Genomic DNA, 23407 nt, shown 5'->3' on the forward strand with positions numbered 1-23407 from the left:
AAAAACTATCTGCAATTTGTATTTTTCGTTCAATGAAAACACAAAGTGTGCATCATTTTTGTCGTATCTCCCACAGCCTATATCCACCCTTCGTCACTGTTATTATATTATTTTGTTAATTTCTCACTAGTAATTCGTTTGCTAGCTTGATTGCAATTGTGTAAAAATCGAGCGTGGAAAAATGATTTAGGTGTTACTTGCTGTACAAAGACGTCTTAGTTAAGTAAATCTATATGAAGGTGCTACGAGAAGAGCAATTTTTGGAGTTATCACTGTTTTCAATATTATCTATTATTGCCCGCGCGTTTATTTTAAGAAAAGCCTTGCAGCTCGTAAATTTGAAAAGAAAACAAATATTTACATTTCACGTTCAGTTCACAAAAAAATGATAAAAATTAAACACGTTCAGGAGCATCACCTGAATTTACATAATATATTAATTAATCCATTATTAAATACATAATCCGCTGTGGATCCAAAATGGGTATTTTTTGAGTATGTAGTTTATTGGATCACCATTGGGTTCAACCCACCTGATAGGTGCAAGCCAGGTCAACTATATTCAGGCTGCGGCACCAAACTGTGAGTTTTGATCGTAATGCTAATTGGTTACAATTATTATTCTAATGCTTTATGATAAACTGATTTTAGGCAATGATAGTTGTTCTATATTGAAAAAAATGGTAATACGTTAATAATTGTTATTATGAAAGAAATATGCCATCGAGAATTTTTATTTATTGCGAACAGGTTACCGCATTGCATTATAAGTTAGGCAATAACAAGCACTACCGTCGAAACTCGCCATTTAGTGCCCCACCCTGACTATAAACGGCCTTGATATAAGCACATATTGATTGAAAATAAACGTCACGTGATTGTTGTTAGCCTCCTCTCTAAAGGCCATATTCCATTGGCAGACGCACAGACCCAACCCGATCCAACGATCGACGCCAACCGTTGTCGCTAGCTATTTGCAATTACACGCAACGATTCAATCTCGTAGGTCCTTGATTTGATTGGTTAAAATAATACTAGTGTTGCTGTTATTAAAAATATAGATTGAGTGAAAACTAGATATTTCTTAGATTGGTGGCTACACTGAACGCATTCCCGCGCAATTTTACGTCAACAAAACTGAACTGTCAGCTGTCAAACCTAGCGAGCATCAGATCTGTTAAAATTTATGCGGCCGTTTGACATTTATAGAAAGTTTGTATACTTATTGTTATTTTACATCATGAATAACTGGACGAGCTTGAATCTCCAAACCAATTGAGTAATTCGAATATCGAAATCGAATAATCCAAAGACTAATTTATTGTAGCAAGTATGGCTATATTTCAACTGGCTCAGGCGGTCAGGACTAGCCGTAAACGAAAACACTGGGTCAAAAGTTGGCTAACTGAAGAACAGCGTGATCGCCATTGAATATGGCGGATTTTTTTACGTTCCACACTATATCTTTGGCGTGTATTTATTCGACGAGGACTGTGTCCTCGGTGATACTCCATATATATTTTTTTAAGTTTTCGCCATCTTGTAGTTGTTCTGTTGAAATCGACCAGATGAAATGAACGACCGTTTGCATGACTCAGGCGCATATTCGGCTATTTTCGTACGCTTTCGGCAATCTTCGCTTGATAATGAAAGGATCGCACGACGGATAATAGAAAATTTTCCACTTTCGACCCGATCGCTCACGATCCTTGAAAACCATAGAGAATAGAGTTTGACAGTCGTGGCAGACGATCGGGCCAGACGCAATCTGCCAATGGAATATGGGCTTAAGGCGGTTATTGAATATAAAAAAATCAGAGCGTTTTTTTTAATCATGATATTTTCAATATTAATGGGGTCCTGCCCCCTGGCCGACTTCGGCATCCCACCTCCGCCAGACCAATGTTTATGCGAAGAGAATAAAATATTCCATGTGAATATAATGATGTTATAATAACAACATCGATATTTTATAACGTTTTAAACGATTTAAAAAAAAATGTGACGTAAATTAGATAGGGGGATAGATGATTTTGTGACAAAGAGGGAGGTTCAAAAATACCTGAAATCGTGTGACATCATTTATGGACTATTAGGCCCTTCGCTCATGGAGAAACTAAAATCCGGCAAATTGGTTGCTGATGGAACTCATTAACTGGCCAATGACTGATGCTTCGCACACGGCGCTACTGAAACCTATTGCAATAATAATCTCATACTGTCAAACCCATTGCCTTTCCTACTTCTATTCTATTCTAAGCCTTTTCTATAATATTCATTCAAATACATTAGCTAGATACTGGCTCGAATTTTAGTTTCAGTTTCGTCTTTTTTGAGTATTCTCGTCAGCGGAAGGCCTTACCATTTGGGCATGCATTTAAAGTTTACAGACCTACAAACTTATCTTTAGAATGGCCAAAAATGGAACTACGAACTACCATAGGACGCCATTTTGAAAATTTCATTCGAATGTCAGATTTTGTCCAGTTACGAGTCTTGATTGGGTAGTTTTCGTCAGTGTATCCCCCATCCCATTCTTCAGATAAGTTTGTAGGTCTGTAACAATATTATTTAAGATGCTTTTCTACACGCCTTGATGGGAGATAGGGTACCTGTTACATTTTTTTGATTAGATGTCTCGTTTATACTGGTATTGTGTTTGATTTTTATCTTTCACCCGGTTGTGCTTATTTTTACTATCTCTAAGATTACTGGCGTTGGTTTTCATTATCTTTTGCGTAATAATATTATATTTGTACATGCCTACTAGCTATTACCTCTACATGTCATATATTTTTTGTTTACACCTGTTGTGGTTTTAAATTACACTACATTTTTTGATAGGGTTTTGTGACTTGAAACGTGAAGAATTTCAAATTATTGATTGCGGATTAAAAAACAGTTAACCGTGTAACATACACATTCATTAATAATTACATCAGAATGAGCGTAAAAGTAGTTTCAGTGAATATTACTTATTTTTTATGTAGTTAGATTGTTTATGCATATATTGCCATCTTCAGCTTTCCGAAAGTGCATAAGGAAAAGTAGATTATTTTTATACATAACTGTTATGCCATGACGAAGTTATAACATTTGTTCTAAAGTCTCAATTTCCCCACTTTGTGATGTATTATATTCGTCTACTTCGTTTCCATGTCACTCACTATTGAAGATCGCGAAGCATCGTGTACTTGGTCGATCCATCATATTGTATTACTTTAATTCAATAATTTTACACCGATTAGGACCGGTTTCGTCCGCCCATCGTGAACTGACGAATTCCACCAATAACTTACAGTAAAGTTGATGATACATTATTGACCTTTCGAGTGATCGAGTTTGATGTATTCGATGGTGTTTTCAATGCTGTACCTACACAATTTTCCTTGTTGTAAATAGAATTATTCATAATTAAAAACATAATACCTACGTGTTTTCCCATGATGCAAATGATTGCCTGTTGTAAACATTCATATTAGCTATCAAAATTATTTGTTAAGAGTTGTTTCATCTCGACAATGGCTAGCACATACGATATAAAAGATAATTTTTTGTATATTCTTGTGAAAATCTTTTTAATCATGATAATAATAACATTAATATTACCTATAATCATTTATCATGTTATTGTATAACCGTTACGTATTAAACATTACCATTTATTTACCTGTAAGTATAAGATAGTATTTATATGGCTACGCGTATCCGACAGTACATTATGGTCAATTTTTATGATTCCAGTGCTTACCCTTTTTTATACATTTATCGACGTTTATTTAATAATTTTGTCTTCACGCCTTGATCTGAATTTATTATTACGTTATGCGTTTTATCTACATGCCAGACATTATCAAGTAGATGTAAGAAAAACGATTGCTATGAGAATTTTTTTTTCCAACTTTGGATAGTTACGAAAATGACAGATACTACCTACGTGTTTTTTTTAATTTTTTACATTAAAAATCAATACTTCCTACTTTTATAAAGTGAATAGTTTTAACATAAGTAAGTACTTACATGTTAGTCGAAAGATGGGAAGTATTTTATTTTTTATTTAGGCAATGGCCTTCTAAGGTCTTGTCCAGAAGTCGCGATTTGACTCGCGCGTAAAAACTCCACATGTAATCGCCGCGTGTCACTTCTCACGCGTGGTCGAGGTACAGATGACCCCATTGAACTGTCCACATGCATTCGCATTCACGGCGAATCGCGGCGAAAGACGCATCATCTGGACAAGCTCTATGCAGACGGTCTGGCCGGTCCTGATGATTACACGCATACATATGAGCATTTCTTTTTTTGGTGCCATCCTCTATATTGTGCGATCAAATTGCGGTACCCACGTCTCCCTATCCTGGACCAGTCGTATCAGATCAGCCTAGGGCATTGAGGCACTTGCATAGGTTGCATAGCCTAGTGAATCTCCTTCTGTTTACGCCTCCGCTGCCCTCTATATTTCCCTGCATTATGAGCTACTGTGGAATTAGACTTTAGAGACATTATCTATTAATTATCATATTATATTATGGTTATTTATAATAGGGATCACTTTATTGGCGTCGCCGTCGTACAACTCCATTATAATAAATACGATGTCTACATAACAAACACTAAATTATAGAATTAAGAAACCAGTTAATATCTGGCTACAAATTTGATACCTACCCATTATATTGTTTATTAAATTTTAGCATTAAAATAGTTCAGCTTAAATAAAAATGTATAAAACACAAAAATAAATATTTTAATTAACATACGAATGTATTCTATAATGTTTGGTTAGCAAATTTTTCATATATTACAAAAATAAACAACCTGTTATATTGTGACATCTTAAAAATATAATATTAAACTTAAGATATTAATATATTAAATTATTAGTATAGAAATAATATAATATGTAAATATGTTGTAGTACTCGAAAGTTGATGGTGCTGGTTACTTAAGAAGATCTTAAACGTTCGTTTGTAAGTGGTTGGCTGGTTGACCGCTTCACTGATGCTGATGTGATGTATCAATCTATTACGGCCGGCAAAGGATCAATTTGTACAGCCCTGACCGTACGAGGGCCAGTGGTTTGCAAGCCCAGTTCCGCAACGTCAAAATAATACCTTTCCATTCCACATTGTTTTCCGCCCTGTTTTACAGGTAGTTTTATTTTTCTTTCATCATTATTCAAAATTTCAGATTTATTAGCTGTTTACAATAAATTGCTGGAAGAATTAATGCGTATACAAAAACTGTTCTATTGTCTTTTTCAAATTGTTAAAGCTATACTTCAGTTGAGGCATTGTCTAAAAATATCGTGACTAGGCGATGCGCGGATTGTGCAAATGATGCGAGCCGAACGAAATATAATTTGTCATAAAAATATAACATGCGTCCATTTAATGTTATGTTTATTGTTATATTAGTAATAATAATAATACTAAATTCATTAATTTTTTTTCTTTTTCGAGTAAATGCGTAACGTTTTTTAGTCATCTTTACACGATTTAAGAATATATTCCTCCGACGCCATCACAAAACAAATTGGCGTGCTCACAGCTCGACTATCGCTCTCCGATTGGCAACGAGTCCGAAATTTCGTCCCACCTATTGTTGAAAATTTTCCGATTCACTGAAGTATGCTCTTAAATGTTAATAATTATATGCGGAGGTAGAAATCAATGAATACTTTTATTTTATCAACTGAACTGATACTGATAGTACTAACCAAAGAGATTAAAGAAAACCTTCGTTTGTAGATATGTATGAAAACGATGGCAAGAAAGAACCAATGATATTTTCATATAAATTCTGAAATACAGACATTTTTGCATACAAAAATGACACTTACGTTAAACTCAAATTGCCTACAGTGATTTTATAAGGAAATCGAAACATAATACATAGTCGAAACACTAATATTTTCATAGAAATTCGGAAAATATAGAGACATTTTTTTGCATACAAAAATGACACTTACGTCAAACAATTGGATACAGTGATTTTATAAGGAAATCTAAACAAATAGTTTGAAGATCTCAATGGATCCTTTTCTCTTCTACGTATTTGTGTCCACAATTCTCTGGACTGCTTTTAAATGGCATAATTTTCAGCGTCGTTTGCATCATTCTTAATGTATTAAGAAGCCCTCAGCGTCCTTCACTTGTTCGGACCATCAAGTAGACGACATTTCCCTTCTGCTTCGACATTCAATACTTTAACTCATAATTCGCCTTTTTAAATTATATTTTTTTCTTATGTGGTCAAAGAAATGAAAAACTATTTGGAGACTTATTTTAGAGAGGAGGTCTTTCACGTTTATTATTTTTCATGACCGATTACTTCGTCCTCTGTCAAATTAATTCCATTACCAAATTATTATGTTCCCTTCCGGCGTACTATACTTACTACATATTAAATTGTTGTAGTTTTTTTTACGATACTCGTTTAGTTTTCATTATTTACTTTATCGCGTATGAGTGCCAAAATCTTTGTTTGAGTTTAAATAATATTGCCGATGCTAGAAGGGGGAGAGGAAAGTAGGCGATCACAATGTTATACGAAAATATTAAAAATATATCATTACCAATATCATGTAAACATGCATCTACCGAATAGATTAGAATAGATTAAATTGTGTATTTTTTTTTATAATTCTATCATTCGCGACCGGGCCTTGACTTTTGGATTCTTTATACCAACGGTACGTAGGTATACAATCTCATTTTGAGTTAGTTGGCATAGCCACTTTGTTTCGTTGTGTGCCATCGTCGCGCGATAAATTAATGTGTTTAAAATGTTGCATCTTCGATTTAGCTTTTATTTTGAATCATCGCATTTTTTCTAACTGTCTGAGAAATTGTATTTTTGTTGTCTCGTTAAATCGACAACAATTATTATTGCAGGACGCAGTTTTTTTATTCACCGCTGTGGATAATTATTAATCGGAAATGAATAACGAACTTACACTAATTATTGTAATTGCCGATTAATTTACAGTAAAGTTGCTGCATTTTTCACCAATAGACAAAAAGAAAAATCCACTTATGTAACTCTTTTTTATGGCTGTGGATATTCTTGAATTATTTGAAATCCTACACATACATACACTAGTACACACTCAAATAATTATTTATCGAACGGTGTTTGCAGGATGTACCTACATGATGCATTTTATTTCTAGTTGTAAGTATAAACTCGAAGTATTATTGAACGTTTGGTACCTACCAATCTGTGGTGCAATAGACTGGTCAGTACATATTGTTTTGGGATGACATAGTGATTAGTATTTTTTTCAATACCTCAGTGAGTTGTGCAATTGTCCATCGCAGACAACCACATGTGCGCTGATTCACAAGCATATTAAAAAAAACTATTAACTACTCACTCATTGCCGTATTGAAAAAAATACTAATCACTGACATTTCAAAACAATGTACTGACAAGTCTGTTCATGGCCCCCACATCCTGACGCGGGCCCCCAGGCCAGGATTTTTGTCAGGCCCCCCTACACATCGCTAAGGTCAAAGGCAATTTGATGTTCTACAGTGGCGTTTTTCAAATGGTGATGGTGGTGGCAATTTTTTAACACATCAAATTATGGAGTTGTCGAGTATCAACACACATCAACGAAAAATTGCATCGCACAACTATATATTACTTTAAAAAGGTAATAACCCCGATGTAAAATAGACGAGATAAGTAGCGACTTTTTTTTACTATTCGAGCAAATTTAAGATATGTGTTTATCTCATTTATCTGGTGGACCCGCCACGCCGGCCCCTTCCTGAGCTCGGGCCCCTAGGCTAGAGCCCTATTAGCCCCCTCCTTGTGGGGGCCATGAGTCTGTTGCACCACATATAGGTAGGTGTCTAAAGTTTAATAACTAATTGAATGGTCCACACGCTAATCATTATCAGTGATGGAATAGACAATAGAGTATATTATTCAATAAACATATCGTGTAATATCGACCGAGGGCGCTTGATGGAATTTGAATTTAAATTATAATGGAAAAGCGAAACACTGGTCGCAAAAAACGTCTTAAATCCATTAGACACAGGTTCCCAACCTTTTTCGGGTGGCCACCCCTTTTTATAAAAGCCATGTGACACGCGACCCCGATGCAATTGAAAAAGGCATTTTTAATAAGGTAATTAAAGAAAAACAACGAAAATAGTTTTTTTAGTATAATTTTATTTTAAATTATGTGTAATTTAATGTAATGCAATGGTTGAAATTGCATGTTATTAACCAGTCTCAAAATTCGCGGGTGAATTTTTGTTAACGCCAACCTCATGTCATTCTCAAGATTACACTTATTTCTATTTTAAAAAAATATATGAAATTATTCAAACTTCAAAAAAATAAAAATTGCATTATAGTGAATATATTTTTTAGTTGACTGTATAAGTTGGCGACCCCACAGAAAACCCGTCGCAACCCATAGGTTGGGAACCAGTGCATTATAACTTAGATACATCGTGATTATCCAAGTAGCTAATTGTGGTAATTTTTAATTGTTTTGCCAACAGGGGCGCTGTAGTAACTAATGCTGTAATAATTATTCTTGACGAGCCAGCTGAAGAAAAGCTAATCGTCTATCTCTTAAAGTTTTAAACTATGTTGTTTCTTTTTTTCCACCAATTCATCACACAGGTGGGTGAGCGAAGAGATATAAGCGGTTCCCCGGAGCAATGCCAGCCATTTTACTACCGCGGAGACAACGGACAATGTCAGTGCACCTGCCAACGGAGGAATAGAAAAAAAAAACCTCGAAAATTGCCAAAAATGCTCGCGGACCGCATAAAAAACGCTTTGCACCGGCCTGCCAAGTCGGCCCTCTCCGAACGGGTCGCGCCGAGCCGAGTGCTCACAATGCTATCACTCATTCATTATTATTATGTCAGTACAGTTCGCAGTTGCCAGTCGATCGCCGCCGCAACGATCCGATCCACTATATCCGCGATCTACGTACGAAAGCGAAAACTCCGCAATAATACCGGGCTAACCCACTAATTTAGTCCGCGAATAAAACCGACCGTGCACTGACGCCAAGATTCATCTAACACCGCATGTTTTTTGCACGACTATTGTTATTGAAAATTTAACTCCGGAAAATTCGCTGTTTTTCGTTAACGCGGCGTCGGAAAATTGCCGTGAATACCGTTTAAGATTATTTCGTGCGTTTACTAAAAGGATATTAAATACTTAGTTATTGTTTACAATTATAATTATTACACCACTGTGATGTTACATATTATCTTATATTAAAAGGATAACTGTAAAGGTTTGTGTTGTTTCGTTTTGATGAATTAAAATTGAAGAGATGTTTTATTATTTTACAAATAACAGCTGACATTTCTTAGAAACATTGTCATCTTGTAAACAGGTACATTGTAAATTATTATTTATTCACCGTTGTTTTCAGTGGATTACTGCAGCCTTTATTAAACCATCCATATAAAAGATATGATATCTTGTTGAATTATCGATGTCGTACTAATAAATTGTTTATCTTAGGATCAATCTTCATTTGATTCCATGTTCCGAAACCAGAGGTACGCGTACCGTGAATTAAATTTCATTGCACACCACAATAAACAAGTTTCATTGATTTGGAGAAATCCTTTCATTGACTTACTTTTATTTATTGCCTGGTCACAAGAATCTGGCACTGGTCCTACAAATTTAATTCTTTCGTAAACATTTATAAACACTGTTGGGTGTGATAAAAATGAACTCTGCCTACATTACAATAATGTTGATTACTGCAATAAATAAAACATTCATGTTTTTACATCATTGTTGTATTATTATTATATGCGTTTAAATCATCTGTAAGTATGTATGTAGTTGACAAACGAACTCTACTTACATTTCTCACTTTAATTCACGTATTTGACCTATTATGCTAACGTGCTCACTTAAATATTAAGATTTTATGTGAGTATATCCCGGTATATACCAATAAATTAATCGTGTATTGTTTATATAATTAAATTAAATCAAATCCATTTTTGTCATGATAATATTTTTTATCATTGATGACAAAATTGATAAAGTTTGCGAGCTGTTGATTAAAATGTATAATAGGTACAACGTACGAGTAGGTAAATCGAAATTTAAACATATGGTTGCCTGTTTTACAGATAACTATTTTCTCAACAGTCTGTAAATTAGGTATTGTTGTCAAATCTTTAATTATTATTTCATGAAAAAATATTGATATGTATTTATTTTTATTAGTGTTTGAACGGGTACATCGGATAATCGTACAAAAACAACCAGATATATATTTTTGTTGCAATGTTGCTATGAAACTAATCACATTTTATCATCGATTTCATGGAGTGTGTAATCCAATTTTAGTGAAGAAATGCATTTACGATATGTGGATGCTGTGAAGACTGTCTCAACACATTTTTTACTCATGTTCCTTAATCTTCTGTAGCTCAATTAAAAATGAATGATTATATACACGGCTATAATAATTGTATTAGTTGTTATACAAAATAATACTTGCACAAAAGAAGTGTGTTTAGAAAGTTTTTGAAAATCGAAAGTGTTATATTTATTTATATAACGGTGATTCATCGGGTCGGTATTTTAAAATAGGGGTTGATTGATATTCATCGCACGAATTAAATAACATTGTTTTTTTTTGGCTCGAGGACAAGTGTTGCAAAACTAAGTATCGATATTTTAAACATGAAGTTTGGACGCAAAAAAAAATTATCATCCAAATTTTCGCCACTTGCGAAAACGAAAGATATCGTTACCATTTATCATTATAGCAAACCAACTACTCTGGGATGTTAATTTGTATGAATGTGTGATTACAGTCCAATAGTGTTGGAAGAAGATAAAAAAATAATTGGGAGATGTATTTATAAAAGAAATCAAATGGAAAACTTGCTCATATTTCATGTTGTAATAAATAAAATTGTTTTACGAAGAAGGGACTTTAATATTGTATTATAGTGATCTGAAAAACAATTACTAAACCTTACGATTAAATTATCTGTACCTAAGTCATTTCGCATTGCAGATACATTTGTATCATGATGATTAGTTGTACTCATAGATTTACTTTCCGGGGCCACACTGACATAATATAAACGTCCTGCATTGGTGAAACCCACAGCTTTTAGCATACATGCTTTTATGTTGACCTCCCGGGCGGATTCGTTACGAAAAATCGCACCGGCGTAACTCCAGTCGGTCGTGAATGGCGCTTCAGGAATAACATGTAAACCCGCGCCCCGCAATTTTTTTTATTTTCTTTCGTATTTACACGACCAGCGTTCAGAGACTCAGTAGGCAAAGCATGTTCCATGTTTAATAATTTTAGCCGTCAGGGGGGTTTTTTTTATATAGTCACATTAATTTCAAACAATAGTATTTAGGTTCCTTAGTAGTAAGTAGGTAATGTAAGTTTATTCTTTCATGGGACAGTATCTACCAACTACATTAACTACTGTCTTAACTACAGTTTTTTTCTTAAACATGACTGCTTTCCTATACAAAAATGATCAGTAACCCTTTCCCGAAGTGTATGACTAACTTTATAATCTTGAGCATACCCAACATTTGACAACCTTGACTTTAGCGTATTCCAGGGAACATTAATCTGTTCTGTGCTGTATTCTATCAATAATGGACCATCATAAAATTACATAATTAAAATAAGATTTAATAGTTCATATTCCTCAATAACAAGTAAAACAATATTAACTACGAAAGATGAGGTTTGTTGTTTCAAATAATGTCTTCTCTTCTTAATTAATAAATTGAATTTATCGATCTAGTTTAACATAGTGCCAGTCAAAGATATAAAATACTACACAGCAATTAAAAATCAATATTTATAAGATGTACTGGTAGGTATAAAGTTCGTATAAGCTATGGCACATTAGCAGTAAATGCTTTATTTATTGAATTTTAGTTACTGGGTTATACTAAACCTTGGTTGGTAGTACTTAATATATATAAGAATTCTGACTGTTCTGTTAGTTCTTGCGTAAACATGTAAGTTGTTTTTGAACACTTAATATCTGTAAAGTGTATGTTTCTGTCAGTTGACAATGTACATCTAAATTTTAAGTAGACGAAACCGGTTATTTGTAACATTGTGTTGTATTTTAATTAATATAATGTCTTTCCACCACGAAGTTACTGTTAACACGATTATAGTCATTGGGTATATATGTAAATAGTGTTGTTTTACTTAGAGACCTTGAAATGTCAAATATTATAATAAGGATGTTTTCTAAGTATTGTAATTAGTATGTAGTTGAATAAACGTGTGTGTGTGTTTGAAATCAATAAAACATCTCGAAAGTATTTACACTGCAATAAACTTTAATAAAAGTGTAGATTTTTTACGACATTTTTACTATCTTTTAAAATCGTCATAATATTGTTTTCTTTACATACGATTGTACATATATTGAAATTATATTCGTATAAAATTAACTATTAAAATGCACATATCCATGCCTAACCGGTTTTGTTATCAATCGATTTGTAGCAGGTAGGTAAATGTTTATATTTTTTGCTGCAAAACATTAAACTTATAATAACATACGAATGTTTATTGCAAAAAACGTGTCGTTGATAAAAAATGCCACAAAATTGGAGGTGTGACACCAATCGATGTTCTATTTTAACAAATAATATTATGTAGCCATTGTTTTATCTATTCGTCATTCATTACTCAACATTACCGATGAATGATGATAATATTATTGTGTTATTATCTGCTCGAGTGACCAGTAGTGTAAATAGACACCCTCACAAACTAAATTACCACTATAGTTGATACTTCTCATCTGTATATTATTTATTATATATAATAGTATATATTTAAATATAATTAATATTACCAGAACATGTATATTAGTATAGTATTCTTGAAATAAACCACTTATATTATGCTAGAGCGTTGTTTTATGGGTTGTTGGTAGGACTCCATCGAGAGGGTCAAATTAAAGTCAATCAATATGAGATCGTCCATATATATATATTTACCATATTCCTAGTTTGTTATTTATTCATTTTATGAAATAGAAACTTGTATAGAAAGTGGCTAAACAATAACACATGTAACTGAGATAGTTATTTATCTTCCTTTTGTGAAACATCAATTTAATTAATCCTCTGTTTCATGTGGATTAGTTGGATTCTGTGGATTTAAAATTTATTGCAGTACTTAAGGGGATTGCTCTCGTTTGTTCACTGTTCTTTCGCAAACGTGCTTCATCCAAGCTTACCTAATTAAAACGAACTGATAGCCATTAGTCATATATTTTTAAAATACCTATGCTATGGACAGTATTTGGTACTGTTCGGTTATACCGGAGGCAGCGGAAAACGCATTTTGAAAATAGCCGATAAACTGGATTATTTGTTAGGTTAACCTAACCAAACCTAACCTAACCTAACCTAACCTAACCTAACCTAACCCAACCTAACCGAATCTAAACTAACCCAAACTAACAAATAATCCAGTTTATCGGCTATTTTCAAAATGCGTTTTCCGCTGCCTCCGGTATAACCGAACAGTACCCAGTATTTTTATTACTTCAAATATATTTGTGGTCTTTGGTCGATATAAGTGAAATACTGATATTTTAACCGTCCCATATCCATCCGTGTAAATACTGTAAATTCATCACTATTTCAACAGTTTGGATTGACCAAACGACATTACCAATTTTCCACTTTATTACATTGTAAAATAATAATCAGAAGGCATACAAAATAAAAACAAAATTAAAAAATAACAAAATGCACTAATAATATAGGTTAACTTTTAGGTGAAATAGATAAATATAAATAAAATTCAAATTATCATTTCAAAAAAAATTATATAAAATATAGTAGGCCACAAGAAGGACCTACAAAAAATATTTTAAAAAAATCATATTCTGCAAGGACTGAACAGAGGTAGGTACATAAGTATTTAATATAACAATATACGAGCTACTTAAAAGAGTGAATCGTTGCTATTGAGAAGTTTATTTATTTTAAACATTGTGTACAATATTAATTATTAATTTACGACGATAACAGCACGACATTTAAATAAAATATTCATCTAACTTTTCCAATAATAAGAGACGGTCAGCAGTCGCTGTTTTAAAATGATCTTATATTAAAACTGTTTGAGAATTTTAATAGTAGTTTTAGGGGGTATGGATCTGATGAATGAGATAATAATCATGTGGTAGTTTAAATAGGCATTTTTTCAATCGTAGAAAAAAATCTTATGTCATCTGGTCAATAAATTTTTCATTTTATTGTGGGAGGCAAAAGAATTATTGATTATAAAAGGAAATAAAAGCGCATATTTAATTTAATTCAATTATAATTCACTTCAAAATATTGCACTTGATCTGTTTTCGCTAGATGACTATGAGCAATATTATATCATTTGATTAGAGTTAGCTTACGCTATCAAATATTAAACGAACACATCTGAACACGATTTTTTACAGTGTTCACTAACAGTATTGAAAAGTACATATTATTAAAAAAAATAGTATACCAACGTATTGTTATGCTATGAAATTATTATATGAGATAAATAAAACTTGTATGTCTATGATAGTGTTTTTTGTTGTTACATACTGAAACAGGTTGTGCTCAATTATTTATTATATCAGAATCATTTGAATGCAACAAGTGCTTATTTGTAATCTTTTTGGATTGCTTTGAAGTGTGTATTTAGTGGTCGTATTAAATCATTATAAAATAAAATAAAACTGCCGGTGACAGGTACCTATCCACATATAGTTTTATTTCATGGTGTTTCCATGCTCTATCAAGCATAATATAGATTACGGCAGCAGGGGTATTCATAAACTCATAATATTTATTACATATCTACCGAACCTACCTATTTAGATAAGATTTTTTTTGTAAAATCAGAAATTAATGTACTTACATCTTTATATCAGTCGACACTCGTGAAGTGAGCAAGAAACCGCCCTTATTATAGCGATGTGTTCACATAATATTGTTTTTCATTAAACCACTGTTTTATTTTCTTAATAATTTGCTTCGACTTATCATTACCGTAGAACAGTAAAAACAAAACAATGATTCGGTTCGTAGATTGTATGCGTACGAATACGTGTACCGTTGTCAGCGCTACGGGCACATCGGCTGCCAGGTAATTAGTAACACTAGTAGGGCTAAACATCCGCACGCACACCATCGACCAACTGAATCATTGTATTGTTTTTACTGTACCTTCCTGATAATTCCATGAGAAAATATAGTATAGAAACACACAACTCTCAGCAGGGTTATTCTAACTACTTAAAACGTTTCCGCTATTTTTCTTCATCGGAACATCACGGATATCACTCGGATAAATTCTGTAGGTACACAAGGAGATTGTTTACATTGCAAGTTTATACTTAACAGCTGGTGCACAAGCGCCATGCCATTGACATTTTTTTTTACATCATGTCAATTTGACGTGTTGAAACAGAACTGAAATTATCTATGCGCTGTATTTCGGTTAGTTTTTATATGGCGTTTATAATATACATTACATTTTATATTCTACATTGTACAAAGATACATTGCTTTTGCAATATATTTCGCGTAATCAATGACATTTTACAGTTAGCGGACGTGTAATACGCCAATTTTGGCAAGGTGGCGTTATACGGTGACACCAGTGTTGCAATTTTAGTATGAATTTGAAAAATCGATGCATCCCAAGATGTAATTTCCTTCCTATATCTCGCTCTAAGAAGCAGAACCACGGCCATCTGAACCAGCGTTAAAAAATATCATGCCTGTCAGTTCATATCCCGGAATAATTAACCGTCCGAATACGACATATTATATTAATCATCATCAGCCTGAATCTATCCACTGCTGGATGAAGGCCTCTTCAAGCTGCTTCTCGGCCCTGTGCGTTGCGTTGCGTTGCTAATTATTATATTATCTATCACTTATTTTTATTGATTTTGGAGTTAAGTACTAATATGTTCCCATACCTGTTGGGGGCTTGCAATTTGAAAACGTAATTCATATAAAAATACACAATGGTAAATTATCTATTAACGTTGGTATATCAAGCAAACAAATAGTATATTATATACATAATAATTAAAATTTAATAGCACAGAGTAATCACTTTTAGGGTTAAATAAAGTTTCGTTGTTATAATGGCTTTGATGGCCACTTTTACTACTTTTATTTATACTACGCTATTCTACCTTTTCTTAGAAACTGTAGTAGATAATTATTTTTTAAATAGCGTTATAGAGATGTGAAATAATAGTAGTTGTATTATATTATTATATAATAATACAATGATGTATGTAATATACATAGATTTAATAACACATAGAAATATAGCTATTAATTTTTTTCGTTAACATATTTGCATCGAATGGCACTTCTACCCATAATCATAATGCCTAATAATATGTAACTGAGATGCTATTTCAAATTCATTACTATTCGCGAACTTTTTTTTGTAATTTTGAATCAAGGTATTAACAATTTATAATAATGTTTGAGGCTTTCACGGTTGTTTTTTATCGTAGTATATTCTTGGGTTTTCACCGTGTCTCCTTCTTCCTTCTTTACTCGACGTTTCGGGCTCGTTGCAGAGGCCATTATCAAGAGATATGTTTTATGATGAAATGTAGTGTATGTATGTGAATGTAAACGTTGCTCTAAGAAAGTCAAAAGGAATCCGATTATCTAAGAGCAAACGTTGTTCAGAGTAATCTGTCAATCATTACGACCGGAGATACTGGCTCGAATATTAGATTTTGCTGATAGTGCCGGAAGCCATGACGTTTTTAATCGTAATCCATCATCCCTATTAATGTTTTCAGGGTTTCTGTGGATTTCAATGGCCTCCTTTACCAATCGTGCGAAATATCCTTTATTCCGACCCAATATCTTGGTCTCGAAGTCAAATTTGTGCCCTGTATCCTGATACAGGGCACAAATTTGACTTCGAGACCAAGATATTGGGTCGGAATAAAGGATATTTCGCACGATTGGTAAAGGAGGCCATTGAAATCCACAGAAACCCTGAAAACATTAATAGGGATGATGGATTACGATTAAAAACGTCATGGCTTCCGGCACTATCAGCAAAATCTAATATTCGAGCCAGTATCTCCGGTCGTAATGATTGACAGATTACTCTGAACAACGTTTGCTCTTAGATAATCGGATTCCTTTTGACTTTCTTAGAGCAACGTTTACATTCACATACATACACTACATTTCATCATAAAACATATCTCTTGATAATGGCCTCTGCAACGAGCCCGAAACGTCGAGTAAAGAAGGAAGAAGGAGACACGGTGAAAACCCAAGAATATACTACGATAATTTATAATAATATAAACATATATATAATAATATACATTAATATAAACTAGATAAATTAAAAAAAATATAAGTTTATTATACCCCGCTAGCCAGTTTGGGATCTGTCTATAATATTCATCTATTTATAACACAAATATCATTATGAAAGTGAAACATTATCATTCAGTATGATTGAAATTAGATTCGAGGAAAATCCAGATAATGAATTTATGACATCAGAGTAAACTCAAAACCGTGTTGTTTTCTGGTGACATTGTGATGATGGACCGGTGACACAACAAGGATGGACCGCACTTCCATTGTTGGCCATAATTACGCATTAATTTTCAAATTAAATCATCCAATTGGGCAATGCCGTAAAATTATTTTATGCGAATTTAATTTGTCGTCAGAAATTTTACGAAACAAAAAAAATAAACGTATACAAAAAGATAATCAAATATTGTACTTGCTTCATAGAAGTTTTTTTTGCTTGATACGTACCGTTGACATTTTTAACTTTTCATGAGAAATTGGCTGTAGGTCTTAGACAATAGATCTGTAGGTAGACGATATATTTTAATTCCAGGACCATGTCTTTGTTCACTTTGTACCTACTGCATTATTCGGAAAAGAATATAAAGAAAAATCTACGAATGTAATTTATTTAATTCGGTTACATGTAAATAGTACGTGTTACATTTCACCGTAGCACAGTTCGCTGTGAGCTTTCTTATCGGGAAGAGATGACCGTATGCTATACGGTCATTTCTATCCGAGATGAAAAAAAATATACGTTGTTCGTGGAGCATTGCAGACAATGTTCCAATTTTATTAGATGGAACCGCGCCAATTTTCATAGCCGATTTTGGCGGATTCATGAATTCAAGAATGAAAACGTAACCTAACTTAAACTAAGCTAACCTAACAAATAGTATATCGGCTATTTTTTTAAATTTGTTTGCCGCTGGCTTCCTTGAACCGACAAGAACCGTGTTTTATTTAGACATGCATTTTATCTCAGTACTATAAGCATGGTCCCCACATCCTGAAGCGGGTCCCCAGGCTAGGATTTTTTGCGGTCCCCCTACCTATCGCTAACGATAAAAGCAGTGTGACCCTGTACAGTATGATGTACGCGGTAAAATTAATGTGCATATTTAGTTTTTTTTTTTTGTATATTTTAATTTTAATATATCCATTTGATTATGGAGTTGTCGAGTATCGAGACCCAATTAAAAATTGTATCGTACTCATACAACCACGTTTTAAATAATAACATTATTGAAGAAAAATAGCGGCGCAGGCGACTTTTTTCACTATTAGAGAGAATTTGTGATGTGTGCTTATAATTATGGTCGGCTCGCCACGGTGGGCCCATCCTGAGCCCGGGCTCCCAGGCTAGAGCCCTGTCAGCCCCCTCCCTTTGTGGGTGCCATGACTATAAGACCCAAAGAGCTTGGACGGTCTTTAATATTCGACCATTTATTTCCGAGACAACATTTCACGGTGAAGTGATACGGCGAACTGCATAGGTACGTAGAAATTTCCGGACACGATTTAATTCGACGTAAACTTAAATTACTCAAAATTATAAAAGAGACGCTTCAATAATGCAAATTTCAAATTCAAATTTCAAACTCAAATTTTAAATTTCAAATTTATTTATTTTACATATGATGAACATAACAAATAATAAATTCAAAGCGTCCACGACATGACATAAAATCAGTGTTAATAATTTTTATAAATAAAAATACAGATAAGTCTGAGTTAATAATACAATAAGAAATAAAATAAGAAATAAAATAAAGTAAAATAACAAAATAATAAATTAAAAGTAGATGGAATCACTCAGAGTGAACTTTGATAGACATTATCTTAAAAACTTATAAAACAACGTCCACCTAAATTTACCCTCACGTAAGTGGAATATATCGATATCCGAAGCGATTTCATTAAACATGAATTCACAACATTCAATACACAATTATTATTGTTTTGTAATGTCATGGTGAGTAGATAGTAGTTTTTTCAATAAGATAGTGAATCTACCCACGTGTCCTGTTATCGGGGTACGATATTTAACACGTTCATTTAAACAATTTTAATTATTACTGAATACTTATATATATTTAATAATCATTTACGTCATACTACTCGCATACTAATCATTGAAAATCCCATGCATCATTCCAGGTAATCAGTCGATAATTAATATTATTTAAATTACATCTCACAGTCACGGGTTTTCCTCATGAAGTAGTTTTTACGACATTTTTGATAGATTCAAATTATTGAAATTAGTTCATTATAATGGCTACTGTCAAGTAGTTATATATTTTTTGAATGTTGACAGGAACGATCTACAAAATCGTAATAACTGTTCCCCATTTATCAGTGATAGATTATTCTTGTGTTGAATCTCTTTAGTGATGTAAAGTTACCCTAATCGATTTAACAAAACACCAGAAACATACTAATTAGATATTTAAAAAATATTTGAGTTGTGCCCGGAATGCGATGGCTGTGAGTTCCATTTGGTGCAAATATTTTTCATTTTTTCCAATGTTCGTGATGTGTTCCGAAAAAATATTAAATTGATTTCAATATGTATAATATGTCGATCCTTGTTACAACCTATGTGTAAAACTAAGTAAGGCAAATAAGTATCAACATAAAAAGCATACATAAATGTAACAATATTGTATAGAATTTAAGACAAGTTGGTGTCTAATTACTGCGTTAATTTGCATAAATTGTCATACAAAATAATGATGTTTTTGTTTTTAACGTGAAGTTTTTTTTTAATCTTCGGTTATTCTGTAAAGATTTTTTCCACGAACTTTCAATATGCACGTGTTTTGATTACTTGCTTGGAAAAATTTTAATTATTACTCCTCGAAACATAATAAGAAAAATCGCCGGCATTTTTTTACGTTTAAATCTGATTTTTGTATCATTATTCATTAGTCCTAAGAACCGATCGTATTTCCATTGTATTGTTTTTTTTTATATTATAAAGTTTTTGTCATTCAAAACATTGCGATCATTTTCCCGGTGTTCGAAATATTCTTCGCCCACAACTGATCGTCAACAATTCTTCCTGGCCACAATCTTTACCTCATAATTCTTCATCGCATACCTATAATATTGATCTAATAGTTTTTTTCTACATGTGACTGTCTTCATTTACATTGCATTTTTATGAATTGTTTTATAATATGTTCATTTTGTTTCGTGTACATTTTTACGCCCCCGTTCCATGATGCTTAACCGTTGTAAAATAATAAGTGTGTTTTGGGATGCTTTACCCTGCTTCGATAGGGAACCGTATATTATTATATTTTAGTTATTTGTAGTTTCATTTACTTTTAAAGTTAGGTACTATAGATATACCATAATAAATCGTCAGGTGTTTCGAATTAGATCTAAGCTCATTCATTACAGTATACGAATTATTAAATGATATGTCAAATGTGGCGCCCTCACTCAGCGGACAACTTATACTGGTGGATCTACTCGTACAGCTACTAATTTTAATATTTGTATGGACACATATTTTATTAAAAATAATGAATTCTTTTTTATGTTACATTTATTGATTTACTTGTGATGGTCAACTGCATTATGATTTAGATATATTTAATTGTAGTTTTATTACTGAAATGAATTTTGTTAGTTTTACATACTTGCGGATCGACAACGTCGGCTTATATTAACTGTTCGACGACGAGTGATTTTTATCGTCGACTGAAACAGTTGATTTTGTATTCTGCCAATATGTTAGGTACTATAATATATAAACATATTTTTGAAATGTTCGATTAGTTATCCAATGTTTAGAGGTTTTTTAAAAGCCATGTCAAACAAAACGTTCACGTCTAGATATCGAAGAAATGTAATCGTAATCATTTGTTTATTGTATACCTACTATATCGTAACAATATTAAACTATAACTGTTTCCCTTTTATTATTTATTTGATTAATTTAAAATTTACATTTCCGGTGAGAATATTCTTCCGTTTGCATTTTGTAAGATTGAGATGTCTCAGTGACGCCGAGCACATATTATTTGTTATCTTATAATCGATTTTTCGTGCGTTTTGATTGTAAATATAATAGTTAAAATATCAGTAAAAAAAACTGGTTTCTTAGATTCAAAAATTGGCGGGAAATTGCGAACATTTTTTCGAGCAGAGAACAACCTTTAGTAAATTCAATCAATATTATTTAAATTTATTGCCAGAATTAGATGTCTGATATTTTGACGCCACTATGTCATTGATGAGCGAAAATCAAACTGTATTTATGGGAAATATTGTACGTAGATAATTTTCAACGATATTTAAATTGATTTCAATTTGCATCGCATAATCTTACTTTTACGATCGCCATAAAAAGTATAGTTTTTTATACTCCTGTGATGGATGGTATTTTATTACTGTTGTAGCTTGTCTCTGTGCAATCTTAGACGTTTTACTGTTTTCATTAATGTACATGGATAAATATCAATGATACTTTTAATTTAATAATACTAAAATGATATCGAATAATTTAATATTGTGTAGATGCTTTGAAACAAGTTTTAACTTTAAAGTTTAAAGTATGTATTTAGATATGGGGAAACTTCTTTGATCCGCGGTCCTCAATACTGCAGAACTCACGTGGGCCACAGAATAAGACAAACAGCAAAATTTACAATTACTTAAGGGGGGACATGCTCGTCGAAGGTCAAAATTGAGTTTTTATTGTATATTCAAACCATGATCCTGGACACTCCTTAAACGTTGTAGATGATCTATTTATATAATTTTGAAGCCTTATTATCCTTTATAGTTATGGTAAACATTTGATGACTGCATGAAGTATTTTTGTTACATAAAATAGTATTCTTTTAAACTTCTCGCTCTAATGTTTTAGAATATAGTCATATTTCGGTACATAACTGTGCAGTGGTGTTAAGATTTTTTACATTTATTAATTTTTAAACGCATTTATAAAACCATTAGCATAATTTATTACGAGATAAGTTTTGTAAAATATTCACGATAAAAAATTATATTGATAATCTCTGTGATCCCAAATTTGACAACAATTAGGCATTTTATTATTCAAAAAATCGGCAAGATTAACACATTTCAAGATGATTCTAAAGATATTTATTATAAGCTATGTCTTTGACCATTCAAGTGTGATAAACATCTTATGAATAATGATTGCTTTATAATAATTATTGACCTAATAATAAGGTAGTGTTTTTTTGAAATACGCCATTTCTTTTGTCATTCCCCAGTGGTTAAGCTACAACATACGGCCGTAGCCATAAATTGACAAACTATAATTGAAGTAGGGAGTAAAATGATATTGACGCGCGTGTTTGAACATGTACCGTTTTAAAAAAAATAAAAAAAAATTCGGTTAGGTACATGTTCAAACACGCGCGTTAACATAATTTTACTCCCTACTTTAATTATAGTTTGTCATTTTATGGCTACGGCCGTATGTTGTAGCTTAACTACTAGGGAATGACAAAAGAAATGGCGTATTTCAAAAAAACACTACCTTATTCTTAGGTCAATAATTATTATAAAGCAATCATTATTCATAAGATTTTTATCATACTTGAATGGTCAAAGACATAGCTTATAATAAATATCTTTAGAATCATCTTCAAATGTGTTAATCTTGCCGATTTTTTGAATATTAAAATGCCTAATTGTTGTCAAATTTGGGATCACAGAGATTATCAAAATATTTTTTTATCGTGAATATTTTACAAAAAATATCTCGTAATAAATTATACTAATGGTTTTATAAATGCGTTTAAAAATTAATAAATGTAAAAAATCTTAACACCACTGCACAGTTCTGTACCGAAATATGACTATATTCTAAAACATTAGAGCGAGAGGTTTATAAGAATACTATTTTATGTAACAAAAATACTTCATGCAGTCATCAAATGTTTAAAATAACTATAAAGGATAATAAGGCTTCAAAATTATATAAATAGATTATCTACAACGTTTAAGGAGTGTCCAGGATCATGGTTTG

General features: G+C 32.5%; 1 protein-coding gene across 2 annotated transcripts in view; it reads left to right on the top strand.

Annotated features, from left to right (window-relative positions):
* The window catches only part of Mitf (transcription factor Mitf), a 208073-nt gene that overhangs the window by 53765 nt on the left and 130901 nt on the right, over positions 1-23407 (top strand). Inside the window, exon 1 of one of the 2 annotated variants that reach the window (XM_085954531.1) lies at positions 8880-9280. The exons of the other annotated variant lie outside the window; for it this stretch is intronic. The gene's annotated coding sequence lies outside the window, so the exon portion shown is untranslated. Of the gene's footprint in view, positions 1-8879; positions 9281-23407 lie in introns of those variants that run through there. 2 annotated transcript variants of the gene reach the window in all.

This window comes from Rhyacophila brunnea, unplaced genomic scaffold (genome assembly GCF_057557595.1).
Source record: "Rhyacophila brunnea isolate RB1 unplaced genomic scaffold, BYU_Rbru_1.0 scaffold_4, whole genome shotgun sequence".
Lineage (NCBI taxonomy): Eukaryota > Metazoa > Arthropoda > Insecta > Trichoptera > Rhyacophilidae > Rhyacophila > Rhyacophila brunnea.